We start from the raw sequence: 25100 nt of genomic DNA, 5'->3' as shown, positions 1-25100 counted from the left end.
GCTTTCTTCCAACTCCTGATGTTTTATATTGTAAATAAGTCTTAAAAGAAGAAGAAATGGCTTGCCCCTGAATTCATGTTATTATGGAGACCAGTTTTTTAAAAACAGCTCTTGAGAACCTTTTACTTAAGGTTAATATAATGGTATGTGTGTATTTTCAATAAAATATCTGACTATCTAGAGTAGTGATGGTGAACTTTTTTAGAGATGGAGTGCCAGGCCCCTTCCTCCCCCACCCACCCAGTCCAAGTGTCATGCCCACCCCCCCAAAAGACTGCATGCCGTGCCCTTCTCCCCTTAAATCACACAGGGAAAGGAGAAAGCATTTCCATTAGACATCAGGGCAGAGGGGTGGATGAAGTAAGGAATGTCCTCAGTGAGTATAGACAGGGGGAGGGGATTGGCTCAAGCACTCTTTTCCCCTCCAGCTCTGCCACCTGTGAGCTACCCACCTTACCCTCTGTGCACGCCCATTGGACTGCTGAGCAGAGGGGTGGAAAAATGTCATCAGGCATGGTGGAGAGAGAGGAGGAGGGGAATAGTTCTGCCCAAGTCCCTCTGCCTTTCTAGTAAGGAACTCTGAGGTGGGGGTAGAGGGTAGAGGGTAGTCATATGCCCACAGAGAGTGCTCTACATGCCATTTTTGGCACCTGTGCCATAGGTTTGCCATTACTGATCTAGAGCTATAATAATATCTTAATGAAACAATAACTTAAAATTAGATTTACTGAATGAAATAAACATTATGCTTTCTTTTTTCCCCTCTACAATTGTGTTTCAGTGAAGAAGATGCAAAAATATCTACATGCTTACTAAAAATCACATTCAGTTGAACCATTGATTATAATAATATACATTTTCAGACTAGCTGTTAGAGTAGACCACAAAGTTAATTTCTGGTTATGTATATGAAATAAAGACCACTTATTAAACTGGCTTATTTTTCTACGTACTTATTAAGTAAGCCAGGTTATAGTTCTTGTAGATGATCTAGAATGCTACTAAAAATATTTATGAAATTTCTTAAGGTAAGAGTCATTCCTCTTCCAAACAGAAGCTTTTCCTTGGCTTTTGACTATCTAATGCCAGATCTCTAACTGCTATAGCAAGGTGCCTTTCATTATATACTTTATATTATTTATTATATTATTATTCATTATATAATTATATTACATATATGTATATATTTAAAGTTTCCTTAGATAAGCTTATCTAAAATAGCACATTTAGATTTCAGGATTAGCTTATCATAGCTATCCTTTCTTTTTCCTTTTTTTCCCCATAGCTATCCTTTCAAGGATACTAAGAAAGTAAAGACACTGATAAGCATAAACAGCATGATTAGTGAGAATGACACAGGGATGACTATAGCAATTGACTAACCAGCTAGCATTTCAGAGGAGAAAATGTACACACAGAAGAATAAATAAAATTTTAAAGAAAGATATTTTTCTTCCAGTCCTGGGCTGGAAATGTGTAAACTTGGACTTATTTACTAAGGCTGCCATTAGCTAACTGGGTTTCCTTGGGCAAATCACCCAATCATCCTGAGCCGTAATGATTACAGCTCCAAAATGAAAGATGATTTCCAAGGTCCCTTTCAATTCTTTGATTCTTTGTACAAGTGTACTCCACACCATGAGCTTGAAACATGAATTCTGAGGCAGCCTTGGGATTGTCTGAGTGCTTAATAAATGTTTATTAGACAATTGATGATATGGCCATCCATGTTTCATCAGTTTGAACTCATCTATGGTTAAACTTTGGGTCCTCATAGAGTAAAATAGTGCTGTAGAAACTCCAGGTACATTAATTAAACACTGCATGGCTAGCCAGATGTCTAAGTGTAACTGCTTTCTAATTTTTCTATTAAAGTTTAACTCAAGATGATTTCAAACCAATGAAACAAGCTATGACTGCATTAATCAATTGATAAGCATTGATGATTTTTGTTGATCTCTTCAGAACTTTGAAATCTAGCCATATAATAGTTAAACCAGCTAGACCCCAAACTAAATAATGATCTAACAAAATTCTAAGTGATGTGAAACAGAATTGTCCAGCCATGTTGTGGCTGTAGTATGTTATCTGTTATCCTCTGATTGCTGTCATCATCATCAAAGGTTTCAATGTTGTTCATAATTCTATTAAAAGTGATATGTTCAGACATCAGAATTTACATTATAAAATATATCCTGATTGTAATTTTTTCCTACAATGCAAATCTATTTTTATTTCATCTAGTATTTGTGTAGGATTTTTTTTTCCTCCTTTGGGTAAAAGTGCATATCACTCATGACTAATTGCAGCAGGAAAAATAGCATGGCATAGTGGAAAGATCACTGGCTTTAGAGTTCAAATCTGACCTTTGATCCTTAACTATGTGATTTGGGGCACATATCTTCCCTGAACCTTAATTTCCTTATCTGTAAAACAAAAGCACTAAATTAGATGACTTTTAAGGTCCTTTCAGCTCTAGATCTATGGTCCTAACCAAATCTTGGTTTTGAAGGTGTCAGTCATCCCCACTCAACTTGGTGACATTATTGATCTTCAGAACATTCTTGACAATTCTATTCAAGTATTTGGAATTCTCAAAAAGTGATTGGCCTTGGGTCCTAATTCTGTTTCATTTTGTGCAATATGATACTCCTTGAGTGAAAGGAGCAGAACCAGAAGAACATTGTACACAGTAAATGAAATATTGTGGGACCATCAAATGTAATAGACTTTGCTACTAATGGTAAAGCACTGATCCAGGACAATTCTGAAGACTTATGAGAAAGAACATTATCCACATTCAGGGGAAGAACTGTGGAAGCAAAAACACAGAAGAAAACATATGATTTATCACTTGTTTATATGGGTGTAGGATATGGATTTGGTTTTAAAAGATTACTCTCTTACAAAAATGAATAATATGGAAATAGGTATTGAGTGATAATACATGTATAATACAGTGGAATTGCTTGTTAGCTCCAGGAGCAGGGAGGAAAGTGGGGAAGGAGAGAACATGAACCATGGAAAAATATTTTAAAAATAGAATTATATTAAAAAATTTAAAAAATGATGCTCCTTGACCATATATTCCCCTCCTCTGACATTACATTATTACTAATTAGCTTTTTGCTGATGATGCTCTAATGTGTGACTAATGTGTGACATCAAATATGTGAGCTTATAGACTCCACATTGCCACTGACAAATTTCTGATAGTCTTTTCCATGTTTACTTGATGATTACTGAATTATAGTGCGGTTTGAGATTTGGTCTAGACAAACTTCCTTCACATTTTTTTCATTAATTTCCTTGACATTCTTGATGTTTTCTTCTTCCAGATGAATTTTGTTTTTATTTTTTCTAACTCTATGAAAGAATTTTTTGATAGTTTGGTATGCCACTGAATAAGTAAATTAATTTAAGTGAAATGATCATTTTTATCATATTGACTCAGCCTACCCATGTGCAATTAATGTCTTTCCAACATTTAGACCTGACTTTATTTGTATAGAAAATGTTTTGCAATTGTGTTCAGATAGTTCCTGGGTTTATCTTGACAGGTAAACCCCCCAGCTATTTTATTTTATTATTGTTAATCAAATTCCTTGAATATCTTTGTCTTCTCTTGTTGTTCTAGCTAACATTTCTAGTACAATACTGAGTAATAGTGGTGACAATGAGCAACCTTGCTTCACCTCTGATATTGGGAAGACTTCTAGCTTGCACCCAGTACAGATAATGCTTTTAGATGATTTCAGATACATACTACTTGATAAGCTCCATTTATTCCTGTGCCTAGTGTTTTTTAATAGGGATCATGTTTACCATCAGAGGAAATTTGGCAGCATCATAGATAAAGTAATGGACCTGGAAGAAGAAAGACTTGAATTCAAATCCAGTCTCAAATACTTAGCTATGTGACTCTGGGCAAGTCACTTAACCAATATCTATTGGAGTTTCTGCATCTGTAAAATGAAGAAAAAATAGTATCTACCCCCTGGGTTGTTTGTTTTTTTAAACCCTTACCTTCCATCTTAGAATTGATACTGCAATTAGTATGACTTCCAAGGCAGAAGAGCAGTAAAGGCTAGGTAATTGGGCTTAAGTGACTTTCCCAGGGTCACATAGCTAGGAAGTGTGTGAGGTCATATCTGAACCTGAGATCACTTGTCTCTAGGCCTGGCTCTCTGTCCATTGGGCTATCTAGATGCCCCTCCTGACTTGTTATATAGATTAAATATTTATAAAACACTGCAAACTTCAAATCAATATTTTAATACTAGCTAATTTTGCTAGTTATCAATGTTAATCTTCCTGTTCAGTTTTTCTAAAGCAAAATTTCTAGAGATCACTGTGGATCTTATGCAGAGCTTGAGCCAAAGTTGTAGGATAATTTTGTTTAAGTGATACATTGATGTAAGCTGTAGCTTCATAAGGCATATCTATTTGCTTTCTAATATTCTGGAGAAATTATAGACTAGTGATGGCAAATCTTTTAGAGATGGAGTGCTGGGACCTGCCCCCACCCTTGACCTTGTGCTATGCCCTTCCCCTCCACCTCACCCATAGTGCCTCACCCATTACCCCACCCAGGGGAGGGAGAAAGTGCTCCCATTGGGCTGCTGGACAGAAGGGTGGGAGATGTGATAAAATGTCATCAGGCACAGTGGAGAGGGGGAGAGGAGCAGCTCCACCTGAGTCCCTCTGCTTTCCTAGTACGGAACTGAGTGGTTGGGGGGAGGGTAGAGGGCAGCCACATGCCCACAGAGAGCACTCTGTGTACCATCTTTGGTACCTGTGCCATAGGTTTGCCATCACTGTTATAGACAGAGTGCAGGATAGAAAAAGGGACTGTATTTGTGGTTTCACGCCCACTATCATGTGAGAGAACTCTGTCTTGGAGAGTTGCCTAGAGCAGTGGTCTCAAATTTGAATAGGAACAGAGATTACTAAACATACATACTAAACATACATAAAAAATTACTAAACATACATAAATTGAGCTAGATCAGTGGTTCTCCACCTTTCTAATGCCGTGACCCTGCAATACAGTTCCTCATGTTGCAGTGACCCCAAACCAAAAAATTATTTTAGTGGCTACTTCAAAACTGTAATTTTGCTACAGTTATGATTCGGAATGTAAATACCTGATATGCATTGTGTATTCTCATTGCTACAAATTGAGAGGTTGAGAACCACTGATCTAGATAATGTTAATATGTGGTTTTCTATGTATTATTAAATTTTATTTAGCTAAATAGTTCTCAATTACATTTTTTAGTCTAGTTTGGGCTGCCCTCAGGAGCATTGTGGGCATGCAGTCTGCTAGTATATATGATACTTCTGGCCTAGAGCACAGAGAGATTTAGAGATTTGCTCAAGATCAAACATCCAGAATCAGAAACAGACTGGTGTCATTGTTATTCAGTCATTTTCAGTTGTATTCAGCTCTTTCTGACAGTTTTCTTGGCAAAGTACTGCAGAAGTTTGCCATTTCCTTCTCTAGCTCATTTTAAAGATGAAGAAACTGAGACAAACAAGATTAAGGAATTTGCCCAGGGTAAGACAGCTAGTCTAAGGATAGATTTGAACACAGGTCTTCCTAGCTGTAGTTCAATCGCTTTATCTATTCCACCACTTAGCTGTCCAATACATGGTTGCTTTTGTTGTTTTCTTTTTCTTTACTAAGTAGACAAAATAAAAAGCTCAGCTTGGAATATTACTTTACCATGAGAAATGATGAATAGGTTAATTTTAATATATTGTTTTTATTTTAATAACAAATTTCCATATAAGTCTTCCAAAGTCATATGATGGAAATTATCTCCCTCCATTCTCCCCCCCTTCCCCCAGCTGACAAGCAGTTCAATCTGGGTTATATATGTATTATCACGCAAAATATGTTTCCATATTATTAATTTTTGTAAGTGAATGATCTTATAGAACCAAAACCTCTAAACATATATCCAAATAACCAAGTGATAAATCATATGTTTTCATCTGCATTCCTGCTCCAACATTCTTTCTCCAGCATTCTTTTTCACAATTGTTCTGAACAGGTTAATTTTTTTGAAACTTGGAAAGACTTACATGAAGTAATGAAGAGTGAAATGACTATGACCAAAAGAACATTACATACAGTTATAGAATTAATATGTGAAGAATTGTGAATGTGTACCTCCAGAGGAAGAACTAATAAACAGAAACCTGAAAGGCAATTAATATATACATATTTTTTGTCAGATGATGCCTCCTATGGCATAGGAAGGTAAGAGAAGGGGGGAGATATCTTGGAAGTATAATGTAACCAACAAACAAGTTAATAAATAATAACAGTAATAAGAGCTCAGCATATTTAGCCTATAGGATTTGGGATAAAGAATTTTTGATGGGAATCTTAAATAGTAGAATAAATTTGGGGCAAGAGGGTGTGGGATGTGTTGGAGGGGATTGTAAAATATCTTTCCCTGTGCCACCTGAAGACAAGAGAATATATTAGAGATCCTGAGACTAACCTCCTCTGAACCCCTATTTTTCTATGCTTCTGATCTTAAAATATTCCAAATGCTCAGCTTGACCTACTTCTTTTTTGCTGTAATGTGGCATTACTGTTCATTTTCCCTCCCTTTAACTAATACTTGTTTTCTTTTAAAAAATGAAAGAGAGCATTGTTCCATTCAGAGAGAACAAACTAACTTGACTCTTCCAGCTATTCTTGTGTGGAAAAGGTAACACTTATGTGGTCATCGACATAAGCCAGCATACTTCGTGCTTTCCTGAAATGCTTTATGTCTTGAAATTTTCAGCAGTGGCTGAAGAAGTAAACATTTGACTTTTTCAGGGCAAGGTGAAGTTAGAGGAATTTTGTACCTTCCTAGAATTCTGGATTTACTATGAAATTAAGCAAAGAATTGAGTTATGTCCAGGCCTGATTTCCCTTCTAATTTTCCCAGCAGTATTTGGGGAGGGAACTGGAGATCTTTATGTCATTATCAGAGTGTACATGGAAGGGGTGTACTGGAGCCAGTTCATACCAGCTTGCAAGATGTAATTGTTATATGTTCAGGGTGAGCATAAGCATTTATACTGCAGATATGGACAAATAATACAAATCACTTCTTGATATATTGTATTATTGAAAAAATGATGGAGAAAATAATAATTCAGGTTAAACTCAAAATTGTATTGTGTGTAAATTTATTTTTTTCTCAGAGAGTTGGTTATTAAGTAGTTGCCAGTGTGGTTTTAGTAGTGATATTTGTGTTGGAGATGGGGCAGGCACATAACCATAAAAACGCTGGAAAAGACTGAAAGGACAAGATACTAAACAAAAATTTCACCTTTTGCATATATTTACTTCCCTTCTTGCTCACTAAAAACATGTATCCTTCCTTGACTAGTATCCATTCTTCCTCTGGTACTGTGAAAGGCAGTGTCAAACCTGGGCACAGGGAAAATCAGAGAGCTGGGATGGAGCAGAGGAGTTGGGGGGAGTTAGAATATTAAGATTCAAATCTTGACTTTTTTTTTTTTTACTAAGCAACTATCTGCCATTGGCAAATCACAACCTCTCTTGACCTACAGATCCCTTATCTGTAAAATGAGTGACTCAGACTAGGTGTGTGCCATAAATATCTGATTTAGTCAGTCAGTTAATAAGCATTTACAAAGAAAAGCAAAAGACATCTCCTACCCTTGAGGAACTCACATTTCAGTGGGGGAAATAATATGGAAAGAACTATGTATAAACAAGCTATGTACAGAATATATAGGAAATAATCAGCACAGGAAAAACACTACAATTTAGAGGGATTGGGAAAGGCTTCCTGTAGATTGTCAACTCCTTCATTTTGTGGAATTCCCTCTCTTCTCTTAGGATACCTCATAGTACCATATATGACAAGTGATCATATAAAAATATGGACTAAGTGAGGGAGAGGCTTTAATTTTTATATCTGATACTACTAAAGTTTAATTTCTTGTTTAAATAAAAATATAAAGGGGGCAGCTGGGTAGCTCAGTAGATTGAGAGCCAGGCCTAGAGATGGGAGGTCCTAGGTTCAAATCTGGCCTCAGACACTTCCCCGCTGTGTGACCCTGGGCAAGTCACTTGACCCCCATTGCCTAGCCCTTACCACTCTTCTGCCTTGGAGCCAATACACAGTATTGACTCCAAGACAGAAGGTAAGGGTTTAAAATATATATATATATATAAAGAGATCTAGCATTTTTTTTTTCTGTGCCCCTGAGGCACTTTGGAGGACACCAGTGTCAATGGATTACACGGATATTGTTGTGAGGGAATAGTGACCTTCAAAGTAGGAGGGAGAAAGGCAAGGAGATGGGAATAAGCAATATAATGCAAAGATGTGCCAGGCACTGTGTAGTATTTTTTTACAATAACTAATTTGATTTTCCAATAACTCATGTGAGGTAAGTGCTGTTATTATCTCCATTTTACATTTGAGGACACTGAGGCAAAGAGAGATCAAGCAAGTCACAGAGCACTTAGTAAGTGACTGAGGCCAAATTCAAACTCAAAATTTTCTTGATTTCAAGTTCAGAGTTCTATCCATTTGACCCCTGACACGTATGTGTGTGTATATGTACATGCATATACTACATGTATGCACACACATATAAATACATGCATGCATGTATATGTGATTGTATGTAAAATATTTATATACACACACACACAGAGGGAGGAGAGAAGCAAGCATGTGAAAGCTGTTTACTTGATATATAACGAGTAGGGTCATCATCCCTTTCTCTATCTGCTATTAGGTTATTTTCTTTATTCATTAGCATCCCAGATTCAAAGACAATCGAGGAACATGTTTTGATATTTCCTTCTTAATAAAATGGAAGCAACTTTTTAATTAGCTTGGAATCCTACACTGGTTTATTAAATATTATTTATTAAACTGGAAACTTTTCCCCCATGAAATTGTGCTCATTTTCACCCTCCTTTCCTCTTCCTCTTTATATCTCTATATAGCTATAATATGGGTATTTATATATGTTTATGTGTATATATATATATACATATATATATACCCACAAATATCTTAAGCTTAAACATCAAAGTTATTGACTATATACTTTATAAACAGTATAGCAAACAATAAAACATTTTTTTGAGGATGTATCATCCATGAGAGATCACAACCAGAGTCAAATCTGTCACTGTTGCTGTTGGCTTTTCAGTTCTGGAAACAGTGCAATCTTTCAGGTCTTTCAGGTTACCAGTTAAAGTCTCCTCACTGTACCTCAGTCCCCAAACCTGTTGGAATGAGACTCTCTTGCCAGTGGGATTTGAAATTGGGGTTCCATCAAAAATTCACTTTATGAATGAAATCCACATCCAGAGAAAGAACTGTGGGAGTAGAAGTGCAGAAGAGAAACATATGATTGATCATGGTTAGATGGAGATATGATTGGGGATGTAGACTTTGAATGATTACTCTAATGCAAATATTAATGATATGGAAATAGGTCTTGAACAATGATAAAAGTAAAACCCAGTGGAATTGTTGGTTTGGGGAGGGGGGAGGGAAGAAGGGAAGAATCATGGAATAATGGAAAAATATTCTAAATTAATTGATTAAATGAAAAAATGAAAAAATAATTCTTGTGTTTCTTCACAAAATAAGGGGTAAGGTGAGTTCTCTCAGGAGATAAGTTCTCTTAGTCTTTTTTCTCTGTTTTGCCCTCATCTTTCTTTATCCATTACAAATAACAGACTCTTCAGAATTACAGTTAAAGTTTGCCTCCTCATTGATTCCTCATAGAACAGCAGTTAAACTGTACTTGTTTGTAATTCTATTGCCTTTTCATTTCTGGGCTTCTTTTAGGAGGTAACTGACATATTCTTGCTATTTTCTCTTTAACTTTTGTTTCTAGTAGGTCTGACCAGTTCTCATTTATAATGTCTTGAAATATAGCCATTTTATGGTTGAAGTTTTCAGGTAAATCTGATGACCCTGAGGTTATATAATTCATTAACAAATGATAGTGGCTAACTGGCTAAATGATACTGGCAAATGATACTGAAAAAGAAAGCGAATTTACATTGCTAACACAGAATATTGAAATGTTATGCTTAGGAATTGTAAACACTCCACTCTCCTAATATATTTTAGATGACTGCTTCTGTTTGGGGAAGTTAATTACAAAAACTTGTTTTTTTCTATTACTATTAGTTTTTATTTGTGTATGGTAGATCTTTCAGTTGGTATTTTACTGCCTTTCATTAAAAAAGAATTCTGGAGAAGAATATAAGGGGATTTGAGGGACATGTGTTAGGTGGCAGAGAGTATAGTAAAAGCTAGCCAGATGCTTTTATTTTGGTCTGTTGTTCAATAGAAGAAGCAGGTCTATAAAAGAGAAAGAAGGTAGACTATTTTTATATTATGAGTGAGAAATAACATGTTTAAGGACATAGCTAATTTTCAGTTGATCTATATCAATGAGTAGCATCAAAGTGGCAGATAATGCTAAAAAACTGAATTAAAAAATGTCAAATATGGTAGTTCATTTCTAATAAAAGAAGTCCAAAGATATTGCTTTGAAATATATTGGAAAAAGTGAAAGGTTGTTCAGTAATTTCATCAGGACCATCATATATTGTTTAATAAATGCTTTTCTCTGCCATCACCCCTTTCCCTGCCCCACTATCCAATCCATGTTTAGATGGGTATAAGGAACTCTGAGTGAATAAATTCTCTCTTACCAATTCAGGTTGGCACTTAAGTGCTCTGCAACTTCTCATTTTAGAAAGTTGCCTGGGGGTTCTGAGAGGTTAAATATTTGAATCAGATGTCACAGCCAGTATGCATCAGAGGCAGGACATAAACCTAGGTTTTCCAGATTCTGTGGAATTGAATCCTTATTCTCCATTCAGCTTTTTTTCATGTGAACCTTTAGCTTTCATCTCCAAATACTGAGTATCAGATTCAGCAGAGGTGATCTCTGGAAAATTCCATAGAGGAGACTGTGGCAAAGTATTTAATTTCAAAGGACCTTAGTTCAAGGATGCAAGCTATATAAAAAGTAAGTAGAAAATCCAGATGTCAACAAAACAAGTAATTGGGGGGAAAGTATTGTCAATATAATTTTAAGCAATACTATCTTTCCCCCATTTTAAAAAATCAAATACACACTATTTGAATGATAAAGAAATAATCTTATTCATTTAGAATTTGAAAGATTTCTGAAAGGATATGTTTTCTTCTTTTAATTTTGGTGACAATTATTGAGAGAGGTTCATTGCTACAACCTTATTTTGGACTATTGTTAATGCTAGACCAGATCTAGTCAAGATCTATTGAAGGAATTCATTGCAAACTTTACAAAAAAACCAATTCTACTTTCTGTGATTTAAGAGTTCCCTAAAACTGAAAAGTTGGGGCAGATGGCATAGTTCTTCAACATAAATAGCAAAACCTTCAAAAGATGTTGACTTTGCAAAATGTAAGTCTCTGAACAAATGAGAGAGATCATGATGGTAAGAAGCAAATTTTTTTGATACTCCTACCCAATCATCAAATGTCTTAATCTTCAATGAAGCAGAAGGGAAAAGGATTCTATATCACAGTGATGGTGAACCTTTTAGGGGGAAGGCAATGTGAGAAATGTCTTCAGGCATGTGTGGAGAGGGGTGGGGAGCAGCCCAGCTGTGTATCCCTCTGGCTTTCTACTAATGAACTCTAGCAAACTCTGTGCTGGGGTGATGGTGCACATGCTCACAGAGGGGGCTCTGAGTGTCCCCCTCTGGCATGTGTGCCATAGATTCACCACCATGGCTATAGCATGTCCTTGCCATAGCATACTTTATTCAGGGTATCTGCAGTTCTGCCTGGTTTTAACTCCATGGCACAGGAAGCCCCTCCCAGGAAAATCTCATCACTTCTAATCTCATCACCATGCTTCTAATTCAAGCCCTGAATACCATCTCTCTCAGTCTCTTCTCTCTCCAGATTGGAAGGTTGGAGAGTAAAGTACTGAACTCCTAAAGCTCCCCCCACCCCCCGCCTTTTTTTAAATAGAGGGCAGAAATTGGACTTGCCTGGTTTCAACTCCGTAGAACAATGTTACCCCCTTCCCCTGCTACCTCCTTTTCCCTTACTTCCAGCTTCTAGTTTTTATAGTTCTAGCAGGTTAGATGGAATCTAGCACTCTTACCCCTATAGCTTTTCTTCTTTTTACATATTCTTTGTACAAAGGATAAACAAGGATATGATGAATTAGTAATAAATAAGGATATAAATTTGATACCATAGATATGCCTGAGTTTTGAAAGGGGATAATTTATGACTAGAATATAAGTATGGCAGAACATCCCTTATTCAAAAGAAATAGACAAGGTAAAAGTTTTAAAATGTAATATGTAGGCATTCAAATTCAGGAACTTTGGAAAGGGGAGATCTATGGACATCAGTGGAAAGATGAATAGACAGATATGCTTAACTCTTTTGCCCAAAAGGAGAAAGTAGATGATGAGTATGGAAAGCAGATCACAAATCTGAAACAAAAGAAAATGTAGTCATATTAGGACATTGACTAACCTGCTAGAATTATAATTTAATTCTTTGAAATAAAAGAAATAATAAGAGAAACTTTGAGATTGAATTTTATGCAACAAAGAAGAGCTGATAGATAAAATACAAATAATGACAACCTTGAGAGAAAGTAATGAATCTTAGTTTTTCAGATATATAAAGGGAGAAGGAATTAGGAATAATCTATGAATCTGGATGGAAGATCAAGTCTCAAAGAAATCAAATGGATCCTATGAGCCTAAAATTATTTTAAACATTTTGTTGATATATTTTGTTTTTATTCTTCTCCCTCAGAATGTATTCTCCCTTCTACTACCCAGTGGTTCACCTCCCCTTTTCTAACATTAGAATTATATAAAAAAGAAAAAAAAATCTAGCTCAGTGGAACTACTCAACACATGAACTGAAGTCTTTTCATTTAAAGACTAGTTTCTTTTTCATTATAATTGCAAATCAATCATTTAAGTAGGATTTCTTTTTTTGGTTATTTCCTCTTACATTGTGGTAATCATCCAGTATATTATTTTCTTTGTTCTACTTATATCACTATACAATAGTTCATTATGTTTTGATGATTCCTTGAATTCTTCATATTCACAATTTCATATCATATTATAATAACATTCCATTATATTAATATACCATCTTTTAAGCTAGTCCTCAGTCACTGACTATGACTTAAAATTCTATGGAGGAAGTCATTTCAAAAGAGAAACTAGAGACTCTCTAGAACAAAATTCTGATGGCATGGCTACAAAGTGAATGAAGAAAAGGAGATAGTTATCTAAAAGGACTGATATAGATGACAAGAAATATATCCACCTTAGATTTTTTCGAGAGGAATTTTGAGAGGATGAAAGGAAAGTCTTAAGTAAAAAATTAAAAATAGCATCATGTTCACCTAGAAGAGTAGTGTTGAGTCCAAAATCTCAATATGAACTAAGGCTAATAGTGAATTCTAAGAACAATAGCAACAACAAAAACATTTTTAAAAAGTTTTTCAGGCAATAACAACAAAAAGACCAAAGAAAAAATAAAACTAGAACCTGGAGTGACTGACTAGATCAGTGTTAACAACTGGAGAAAAGTAGTACTTATCATTGTTGTTCAGTCATTTTCAATCATATCATATAATTACTCTTTGTAATCCCATTTGGAGTTTTCTTGGCAAAGATTTTGGAGCAATTTGCTATTTCCTTTTTCAGCTCATTTTTTACAGATGAGGAACTGAGGCAGGGTTTAATGTGGCCCAGGGCCACACAGGTAGTAAGTATCTGAGGCTGGATTTGAAATCAGGACTTCCTGGCTCCAGGCCTGGCACTCTGTCCACTGTGCCACCTACTTGCTAGTCAACTCTTATATTCTGTTTTCAGTACCCAGAAAAATGATCTTCTATGGGAAAGAAGCATAGAGGGAAAATGTTTCAAGGGAGAATTCAAAACCAAGATAAGTGACAAAAAGTTAAGAATCTCTTATCTGCCATCAATGAGTTCATTTCACCAAGGGTACAAGAATTATATCCCCGAGTCTTAAAGAACTTGTGGATTCTATTGCTAAACTACTATTGATTACTGGGAATCTGAGAATGAGAAATATTGCAGGACTAGAGATGGGCAAATACTGTTTCAAGTTTTAAAAAAAGAGAAGAGCAAAAGTCTTCATAAATTGTAAATAAGGCAGTTTTGATGCCTGTTAGAATTCTGTAACATCTAAAAAGTTGTTTGGCTTGTGAATATGTCAAAAGGGAGGTTTGGTCATGTCAGACTACATTTTCTCTTTTGACGGGTAAATAAGAAGAACGTTGTAGACATTATACAGCCAAATTTCATTTAAGTGGTTGACAAAGTCTCTCATCATATTTGACGTCTTCTCGAGTTGGGCACTCTCTTATAGTTTAGGCTGATGTATTACTCCCTCTACTGTACAAACTGAGCTACTTTCTGTTCTCCCATAGTGTCCTATTTTTGACTGCTTCTATACTTGACACAATTCTCTATGTCCAAAATATCATTCTTCCTCGTCTTCATCTGTTATGAATTCCTTCCTATCCATCCTTTAAGGTCCAACTTGGATGCTGCCTCCTCCCCAAAACCTTCCCTGGTGCCTTCTCAGACATTGTCTAGCTTTGCTCTGTGACTTCATTGGGCTCGCCATGTAATATTCCAGTCAGTGTTTTTGATTTTTTTCTTATGCGATAACCAATTATATGCTATAATCTATAAGAGGATAGGGACATGTAATGCAATATTGGTGCCTGATTGATATTTAGCTATATAAAATATTTGTGTGTGTGTGTGTGTGTGTGTGTGTGTGTGTGTGTGTGTGTGCTTTTTGCTTGTAGCTTTTTTCTGCTTTTTCCTATATTCTTGGTCATTTCAGAAGGTTGAGGTTGATGGGGCTCTTATTACCAGACAAGTAGAATGTTTTAATTGTCGTGTTTGTCTGCAAGTGTACACTTCTTGTAAGATTCACCATTCTTGAGCATGGTCTAATAGAGATATCTTAATTAACCTGAAAAATTAAAGTCATACATTGAACATCAACAACTGTTAAGATTTGATCATCATGACATCAAGATTTCATAGTTTCAAATGTATAAATTTGAGGTCCTCCATCCAGGACTTCAGTAGGTGCTTAGCACAGTGCCTGGCATATAGCAAATGTTGAATAAATACTTGTTCACTTGATTTGTAGTTTACCTTTTTTTTTTTTGACCATCACTAATTTTTTAAATTGACCTAAAAAGTTTTACTTCCCTAAATGTTATTTCTTTTATGATACTGTTTCAAGTTTCAAAAAAGAGATGAGGGTTTGCCCTCATATATATATATATATATATATATATATATATATATATATATATATATATATGTCTTCAAACTATATATGAGGCAGTTATGATTTTGGTAAGAATTCTATAATATCTAAGAAGATGTTTGGTTTATAAGTATGTCAAAAGAGACATTTGATCATGCCAGATTACATTTTCTCTTTTGACAGATGGATAAGGAGAATATTGTTGACATCGTACATCCAAATTTTAGTAAAGCGGGTGACAAAATCTGGAAGTTTGAAAAATAAGCTTTATTTAAAAAAAAAATCCACAACTATGAACATATGACCAGATCATCTTGAAGGTATTCTTCAGATTAGGAAGGTCATATTTTAATATTGCTATTTTATAGTATATCAATATTACAACAACTATTTAAAGGTTAGTTTGTATTCTTGTGAGTGTTGTGGCCTTTTTGAGTGAAGTTTATGTTTCCATCCTTTTAAAAGTCCAACAATTATTTCTAAAGGGTTCAATATTAGAGAACAGAGATCAGGGAGTCAGCAGTAGAATTATAAAGGGAGGATACTTGAATGAGTGAATGAAAAAGCTTTTATGAAGTATTACTATGTTCAGAGCGCTGTGTTAAATGATGGGCATACAAATTGAAAAGGAAGACAATTCTTTCTCTCAAGGAATTCCCATTCTAAAAGGAAAGACCCCACACACATACAGAAAATTTCAATTGTAAGTCAGATTGAAAAGTCCCATGGGCTTTAAGGTACAGTGGCAAGGCAGAGAGTAATGCATATTCATTCATTATTCCCATAATCCAATCTTATAGATTTCTGATATTGAATAGATAGAGAATCCTTATGATTTTCTTTCCTGGATCTTGGGTAACTATGGCTGTAGCAATTCTTGAACTCTTCAGCTTCAAAGGAGTTGTTTCAATTAATGGCTCTGAGTGGTTGGTTGGAAATTCTGGTATTCTCATGGTTCTTGGGTTCAAGGTCTTTGGCTATCTCCATTAGGATCTTTGTTGAGGTAGTGGTGGTGATTTGACTTGCCTAGCATTGGTTGACAGAGAGCTGATAATGACATTCATGGCTATGAAGTTAGGAGCTAAAATGTCATCTTTGCTTGAATTTTAAAATGTTCTCTGAATTAGTTTCCTTGATAATCTATTTCCCCATGATTGTGGATCTCTTAGATTTGTATTCTGATTATTCTCTTAATCTCACAAGTAAGTAGAAATCTAAACGTTTTAAATCTATGATCATGATGTGATAAATAAAATGTTAGTCATGCAGTCATTAATACTTGGATTTATATCCCACTTCTAACATGATCTGTAATTACACTACCATTTTAACTCTCTATTAACTGAACTTTCTAGTTCCTTCCAACTTATTGTTTCTGTTCATGGAACCACCATTCTTCCAGATGGTCATGTTTGCCCTATAGGAGCAGTCATATATTACACTTTCCCTCACCTACCCACCTAAATATTCAATCAATTGCTAAATAGTGATGATTCTTCCCTCTACAACATCTTTCACACACTCCGCCATAATTCAGTGAGTCATTAAATATCTCTAAGTATTAATTTCCTAATTTGAAAAAGAGGGATAATAATACCTGTAGTAGCTTTCTCATAGGGGTGATTTACAGCTCAAATATATGTATAAAGTGATTTACAAAAACATAAAACAATCTATCATTGTCAGTTATTATTTCTTCATACCATGACTTTCTCATTGGTTACACCCAAATATCAGATGATATAATCACCTCTTCTTTTACAAAACATCTACTATTTCATATCTTTGCCTTTGTATAATATATTTCTTGCCTTGAAGAAACAGGTAAAATGGGACATTATTGATATTTTCCAGTTATTGTATAGGGTGTCCCAAACCTCATAGTGCAATTTAAGATTTCATAATCTAAAAAGTGCATTAAGACTTTTGGGACACTTTGTATGCAATACAGGTGACATTTATGGAGTGTTCCTCCACATGTTCCTACATGTGAACCTTGCAAAACATGGCAAATATATTAATCTTATTTCATAAGCAAAGAAAAGATTGAGAGTTTAAATGACCTGCTCAGTATTAATGTTATTAACTTTATAAGCTATGATTAGAATTTGACTCTTCTAACTCCCAGTCCAGTAGTGTTTCCATTATACACGGAAAAAGAATGAATTGGTAAGCCAGTAACAATATTACCTCTTCATGTGTTCTTACTTGTTGAGAAACCATGAGACTCATATTGTATCAGTACCTTTGGCTTCTGGATTCAGCATGAATAGAATAGAGGAAACTATGCCTTTAGGCCTAAAGAGAAAGATAAAGAAGTTTAGTTTAGTAGGATTTTTTTAAGCACCATGGAATTGGTGCCAAAGGCCTGGATTTAGACCAAAAAATGAGTAGTTGGATCAGCTTATTATAAATGAAGCAGTTGGATCTGAAGACAATCTGGCCTTAACATTTGTTCCCTCAGTGACTGCCAAGAGTAATTGGGCTTATTCGATGGGTTGTACAAATGTCCCTTCCTCCATCTCTACTCCATCTGTAATCTCTTCCATCTCCACTTCAAAGCTACTACAGTCCATCCAAAGCTATATACGTAGTGCAGAGATGCACCTTTCCTAAAGTGACAATGTTGTATTTGCCAAATTTGGTCAAAGGAAATCTTATTAGTTATACTTCCCCAGTACACAAAGTAATAATTGAAGTGGTAAGAAACATGACCCACCCTTCCTATCTACCAGTACCAGCTTTGAGGGCAAGGGGAAAAAAGACAAATGGAAGAGTAGAATCAAAGTCACCAGAAAAATTAGAAGGCTTTGTGGACCCATGGTCCTCTACCGTAAGAACATAGGAGGAAAATTTGTTTTGATTCATGGAATTCAGTCTTCAGCCAAGTTGACTGGCATGCTTTTATTGAACATATTGAAGATTATCTGCATTTCAATTTTGATCAAGAAGTTCCAGCCAACATTTTCCTGTCTTCCATTATGTAGAGCCTTATTTGGCATAAACACAGTGGACGTTCATCTTGTCCTTTCTTTTTTCTCTAAATGCTGTTCATCATACAAATAATAGTACCTTATATCCACATGTAAATAAATGTCACTATTTCAAAAATTTCTCATTCATATTCACAACATCACTTTTTAACTAGGTAGGGATTCTTGTGGAGGATTCATGAGTTATGTGATACATAACCAAGCCTACTGATTCTAAATTTGATTCAACACTAATTAAGCATCAATTAAGTGTAAGATACTTTTAACGGGGCTGGAGATAAGAGACAAGAATAAAATAGTCCTTGTCCTCAAGGAATTTATGTCCTATTAGGACAAGGATGTGTGTACAACATATATAGAGAAGTAAAGATAAGGTAATTTGAGGAAAGAGAGAACATTGATAACTAGAAGGATCAGGAAAGGCTACTTTGCAGGAGGGTAGCACCTGAATTTTAATGTCAGGAATCTGAAAAGCCAGAATAAGGAATTATATCCTAGTCAATGGGGACAACTTGAGTGAATGCAAGGAAATAGGATAACTAGTTAGTCCAGTTTGGCTGCAATAGAAAGTATGTGAAGGACAGTAATGTGAAATAGGGCTGAAAGGCTAGGCTTGAACCAAACTGTAAAAGGGCATAAGCACAAGTCTGAGGAGGTTAACCTAGAGGCTGTGGGAAGTCTTTAAAGGTTTTCAGAGTAGAAAGTAATAGTGAGAGCCACACTTTAGGAAGACTATTTTGACAGCTATATGAAAGATGAGTTGGAGAGCTGAGATCAATTTGGAACCTAATAAAATTGTTTTGGTGGTAATGAGGAACTGAGTTATGATACTGGCAATGTAAGTGGAGATGATGTATACAAGAAATGTTCTGGAGGTAGAATTGCCAGAATCTGACAAATGACTGGATAAAGGAAGTAATCATGAGGGAAGACTCTAAGATAGCTCTGAAATGATGAACCTAGTAACTAGAAGATTGGTGATATATTATATAGAAAAAGAGAAGCTTGTCTGCAAGAGAGGTAAGTTTAGGAAACAATGTGACAAGAGAGTTTTGGTTATGTTGAGTTTGAATGGTCAGTAGGACATTCAAGTGGAGATGTCCAGCAGTCAGATGTGGTCATTGGAAATGGAAATGGAGTTGAAAGTAATCATAGTTTCACTTAGAGATGATTATTGAACCAATGAGAATGATGAGCTCATCACATGAAAGCCCACAAAAAGGGTAGAATAGGATCTCCAAAAAAAGAGCTTCCAGTATTGGCAGGAGAAATAATGGGGAAATGACTCATCCAACAAAAGGACATGAGAAGCAATGGCTAGGTAGGGTAGGAACGAGTATTCAAGAAGAGAAAGTGGGGAATAGTAGAACACTAGAAAGTCAAGAAGGATAAGGATTAAGAAAAAGCCATTGAATTTAGTAACTAAGAAATAATTGGTAACCTTGAAGAGAGAAATTTCAGTAAGGTTAGAAACTAGATTACAAGGAATTACAAAGTGAGTAAGGGGTAAAAAAGCTAGGACAAGTGTCTATATGAGTAAAGAGGCTGGGGATGGAGAAAGAGAATATACAATGTGATAGTATAAGGAATATTTGATTCTTCCTCATAACCCAGTTTGTGTGATACATAGGGAGGGGGAAGGATATGAAAGGAGGAGGAACATTCAGCAACAGAGGGGAGCTAGGAATGACATCTTTTCTGGAGAGAGTTGGGTTTTTATAAGTATGAGATAATGGAAGAATATGAGACAATGATCAAGAAAATAGGGAAATTTGTTAATGGGTCAGCCAACAGAGAAGGATAGGGATTGAGTAAGGATAGAAGGGGACAAGTTTGAGGAGAAAGAAGGGAAAAAGTGATTGTAATTTTATGAAAGGTTCTCGATCACTAAGATGTACAGAGAAAAAAAGGTGTGGATTTTCTAACCTAGAATAGGAAAGGTGATCACAGTCCTCAGTCTTTCGGAAGAAAGGATGGTAGGGCTCATGGTAATGAAGGCTATTAGGAAGTTCATGTAATAGAAGAGGTCATTGATCCCAGGAATTCCACTCATGTCTTACTCTTTACTATGGTTCTTGTTAAGGATCCAGGCTAGAACAACAGTGGCAAATGGCAATAGAATTGAGGTGGTCTTTATCCTGTTAGGCTGTACACTCATAGGCCCCCAGGTTGTACACTCATAGGCCCCCACTGGTGGCTCATTGGATCCTGAGGTCTCCAACAGATTCATAGATATATTTTGGGCTGTTTGCTCTGGTTGTAAATATTTCAGGTTACATTTTTACACTTTGACTACTTTGTCTACATCTTTGTCTTCCAAGTAGGAACTTTCACAATCTGTAATAGTTTATGGATTTCTCATGTTATCATTATTCCAATAAAGTGCTTCACAGAAAACTAGAGCATTTTCTATTAGGTGAAATGGAAATTGACTTTGAGATAACCTCCCTCCATAGATCCAGCAGGCTGGCATAATAAGCTTTTTCTGTTTGCCAAGTTGTTGAATTGATACCATTTTTGTTCAAGGATTCTGCTTCCTAATTTTTTTGTTTTCAATTTTTTTTCTTATAGAATTTGTTAAAGGCAACTGAAGATCTGAAATCTGGATTAATTATAGAACGAAGAACAAACTGTATCTGAAATTTCAGATTTGTAAAGAGTTGTCAACAGCCATATATTAACAACTGCTGGGGACAGAGGAAACCTAGAGGTAAGGAGATGTAAAAATGACTCTGGTCCAAGTATATGTGCACTTAAAATGAAATGCACTATAATGGTGATTATCTAAATGTTTTTTTTTAAAGATATTAAATTCTCTCTCATAATCAGAGCAAACAATAACATACATTGAAAAGAGCTGGTGCTGCTTTGTAATGAAATTCTACATAAGTTCATTTGTTCCTTTTTGAAAAAACCCTTACCTTCTGTATTAGAAATACTACTAAGTATTGTTTACAAGGCAGAAGAACTGTTAAGAGTCAGGCAATTAGGACTAAGTGACTTGTCCAGGGTCTCACAGCTAGGAAGTATCTGAATTTGGATTTGGACCCAGGTTCTTCTGACTCCAGGCCTGGCTCTCTATTCACTGAGACACCTAGCTACCCCATTATTATTATTATTATTATTTGCTGTGAACTTTGACATTTCATTTTTTGACTGACCCAAAATATTTAGAAGTAGAGAGAAAGCTTAGCTTCTAAAATGTGATCGCTTACTTGTCTTTTTTGAGAGATTACAGTAAGGAATAGGTTGTAGTAGTAGAACCCTTTAAAATGCTTCATATCACTAGTTGCCTTCTGCCACTATTTCCTCCTATATTTCTATCTCACATGAAGAGGTGGCAACTTTTCCATGAAACTTTCCACTGGAGGATGTCCTACACTCATGATCAATGCAAGTATCCAATAATCATTTACTAAAGAGTACAAGAGTACAATTCATGATTCAAAATATTTAGGGTTAAGATAAATTGCAAAAAGAGTCCTAAATTACTCAGTGAGGCTCATTTAATTCTGTTCCAAATCTCCAAGCTCTTTTTGCCATGCATATCCTCAAACTGGACTGTGATCTTTGGGGACCTGGGTTGTTTCTCTTCTCCACTATCTCCAAAGTTGAGCTTAGCTTTCCTTCAATTCCCTACAACCGAAGAAACAAAATCTTTTTTCCTTTCTTCATGATGTTTTGGCTTTAATTCAAAATTTATCCATATAACCAAATGGCCCTCAACTTGGCTGGCATTTCCCAGAACTATGTTCACAGGAAATACCTGGTCTTTCTCTTGGCTATTAACACTCAGCACTTCACTCAGTTTCCCCACACTGCTCTTTCTCTTCTGACTCCTAGATTTTGAGGTGACTTGTAGTATGGCGTTTCCAGTAATAAGGAAGGTAGGAATGGGTGGGGGAAGTGGGAGACTGGAGGAGAGTGTGTAGGGTGAAAGATAATGAGTTCAGTTTGGGGGATGTTGAGTTTAAAACATCTACTGAATATTTAATTCTAAATGTCTGAAAGCTAGTTGGAGATATGAGACTGGACCTTAGAACAGGATGGGTAGATTTGAGAATCATCAGGCTTGTGAAGATTGGTTTTAGCTCTCCCCTTGGAGATCTCATTAGCTCCCATGGATTTCATTACCATCTCTATGCTGAAGATTCTCAAATTTACCTAGTCTGCTTCAAACTGCCTGCATATCTCCAATCTCTCATTTCCACCCGCCCTTCAGACATCTTGAACTGGATATGTAGTAGACATATTAAATGCAACATGTCCGAAACTGAACTCATTACCTTGCCCCCTAAACTCCATTCCTGCTTCCTACCTTTATACTATTACTGTAAGGGGCAACACCATTTCCTCAGTCTCTAAATTAAGGAGTCACCCTGAATTTCTCACTCCCCATATCCAATCTATTGTCAAGGTCTGGCAATTTTGCCTTTGCAACATCTCTCCTATATGCCCTCTTCTCTCTTCTGAACTATCTCTATGCTGGTTCATGCCCTCATGACAGACACTTGGATTATACAATAGCCTGTTGATGGATAGGTGTGCCTCAAGGCTCTCACTACTACAATCCATTGTCCATTCAGTCATCAAAGCAATTTTACTAAAGTACAGGATGGATTATGTCACTCCCCTACTTGGTAAATTCCATTGTTCATTTTCTTTCCAAGATCCAATACAAAAGGCTCTGGCATTCAAAGCCTTTATATCCTAGTCCCACTCCTACCTTTCCATTCTTAAACCTTGTTCCTCTACATTCTACTCTTTGATCCAGTGATACTGGTCAACTGGCTGCTCCTTGAACAAGACTATCTTTAACTTTGGACATTTTATCTGGGCTGCCCTTTTCCCCCACCCCCATGCCTGGAATGCTTTACTTCCTCTCATCCAACTACTAATCTCCTTGGCTTAAGTCCCAACTAAAATTCTACTTTCCTAATCCCTCCTAATTCCCAGGCCTTCACTGTTTTAATTATTTCCTATTTATTCTTTATATAATTCGTTTATATTTGTTTGCATGTTATTTCCTGGTACCCCAACATAAACACAATTAGATTATAAGCTCTTTGAGGGTAGGGACTGCCTTTTGCCTCTTTTTGTATCTTCAGTGCTTAGCAGAGTGCCTGGCACATAGTGAGGAAAAATGTTGACTTATTGATCGATGCTCTCACTCATGTTGTAATGCCAAGAAAAGTACACCTTAAACACCATTTTTTAACACTTCTGTGTCAATAGATCTTTTCAAGGTAAACCTGGGTCAGTTTTTTTAGATGTTTTATCTGTTGAGTGCTCTATATTTTGTAATGAAAACATTTCATGTTTTAAATTTGATGTAGTTTAATATTGAATATTCACCCATATTCTGATCAAGGATACATGTAATACCCAGTGGAGTTGTGCATGGGCTACAGGAAAGGTGGGGTTAGGGGATGGAGGGGTAGAATATGATTCTTGTAACCAAAGATAATGTTCTAAATTGACTAAATAAAATCAAATAAATTTTTTAAAATCCCCCATAATAGGCATAGGAAACCATTAAAATGGGTCAAAAAAAGAATGTGTTCTGAAATTTCATGAAGTGTTGCTTGTCAACAACTACTTTTAAAACAAGGTTGCTTGATTTTAAGAGACCCTCAAAGCATGAAACCCAAGAAAGGACTTTTGACAAACCTAAAATTACCCTGCTTGTTACCTTAGAGCTTTCTACTACCATAGTCTCAGTGAATTTGAAGAATCAGTAGCTGCTTCCAGGAAATGACTTGCTTCTAATTCAGTCCAAAATAATGTAGTTGGTGTGATGGAAGGAATTACCTTACCACCTAGTCAAATGTCATACTTGTAGAAAGGGAGAGACATCAAAGATTGGAGATGACCTGGACTGATTCTTCTGCCAAAGACCAGAGGGTTGTTGTTTTTCTTTTTCTTTTTTTTAGTATAAGTGTGGAAGGAATCATTTCAACCATCTCTAGATAACAAAAAATTGGCATTTTTGTAGTTCTTTGCATTCATTCCGATCCATGATATCAGCTATTTCCCTTTATTTTAATGGTGCATCTGAAAAATCATTCTGATTCGTCAAACATGTAGTAGGTAACTTTTTTCCAAAGTTCATGTCTGATCCTCTATGATTTCAATGTCTTATTCAGCTTTGTACTTGATCCTATGGAAAGTTTTTGTGTTCTGTGACAAAGGTTAAAAATGTAAATGAATATAATCTCATTATATAATAGTTTTTTCCCTCCAATATCAGATTATCAAATCTCTATGAGGTTCATGGTGGGTGGTACTAACCTTTGGAATATGAGATTAGTGGTTTTAAATGCCAAGATACCAAATTACCTCTTTTACTTTTTACAAGTGGTGGCTAATAATGCATTTTCCTTTGAGTTGCTATTCAAACAAAAGTTGCTTAATTTGTGATTTTTGGACTATAATTTAGAGAATATAGAATTTTTCACTTAGAATATTTTGCACAGAGGTGAAGAATTTTACCCTGATGTTTGCTGTCATTTGGGATGAATAAAAATTTGGAACAAAATGAATTCAGATCAGATGACTAACAGAGAGAAGCATGGAAACTCCTAACTACTGAAGGATTGAAAAGATTTTCATAAGTGTTTCCACTGCCGTTTTCTTTCCTTGCTTTAAAAAAGCATTTTAATTTTTTAAATTTTTATTTACGTATCTTTCCATGTTTACACGATTCATGTTCTTTTCCTCCTCATTC

At 35.7% G+C, this 25100-nt stretch overlaps 1 long non-coding RNA gene across 7 annotated transcripts in view; it reads left to right on the top strand.

Moving 5' to 3' along the window:
• LOC103098883 (uncharacterized) overlaps positions 1-25100 on the top strand; it is a 110730-nt gene that overhangs the window by 15833 nt on the left and 69797 nt on the right. For 4 of the 7 annotated variants that reach the window (XR_008917720.1, XR_464413.3, XR_008917721.1 and 1 more), the window contains exons 1-2: positions 9981-11055; positions 20945-21083. This is a non-coding gene — a long non-coding RNA (uncharacterized LOC103098883). The other 3 variants (XR_008917725.1, XR_008917724.1, XR_008917723.1) reach the window with 2 other exon arrangements.

Source organism: Monodelphis domestica, chromosome 3, assembly GCF_027887165.1.
Source record: "Monodelphis domestica isolate mMonDom1 chromosome 3, mMonDom1.pri, whole genome shotgun sequence".
In the NCBI taxonomy this organism is placed as follows: Eukaryota; Metazoa; Chordata; class Mammalia; order Didelphimorphia; family Didelphidae; genus Monodelphis; species Monodelphis domestica.
The sequence above is the reverse complement of the archived record's forward strand: the minus strand, read 5'-3'. Positions and strand labels throughout refer to the sequence as shown.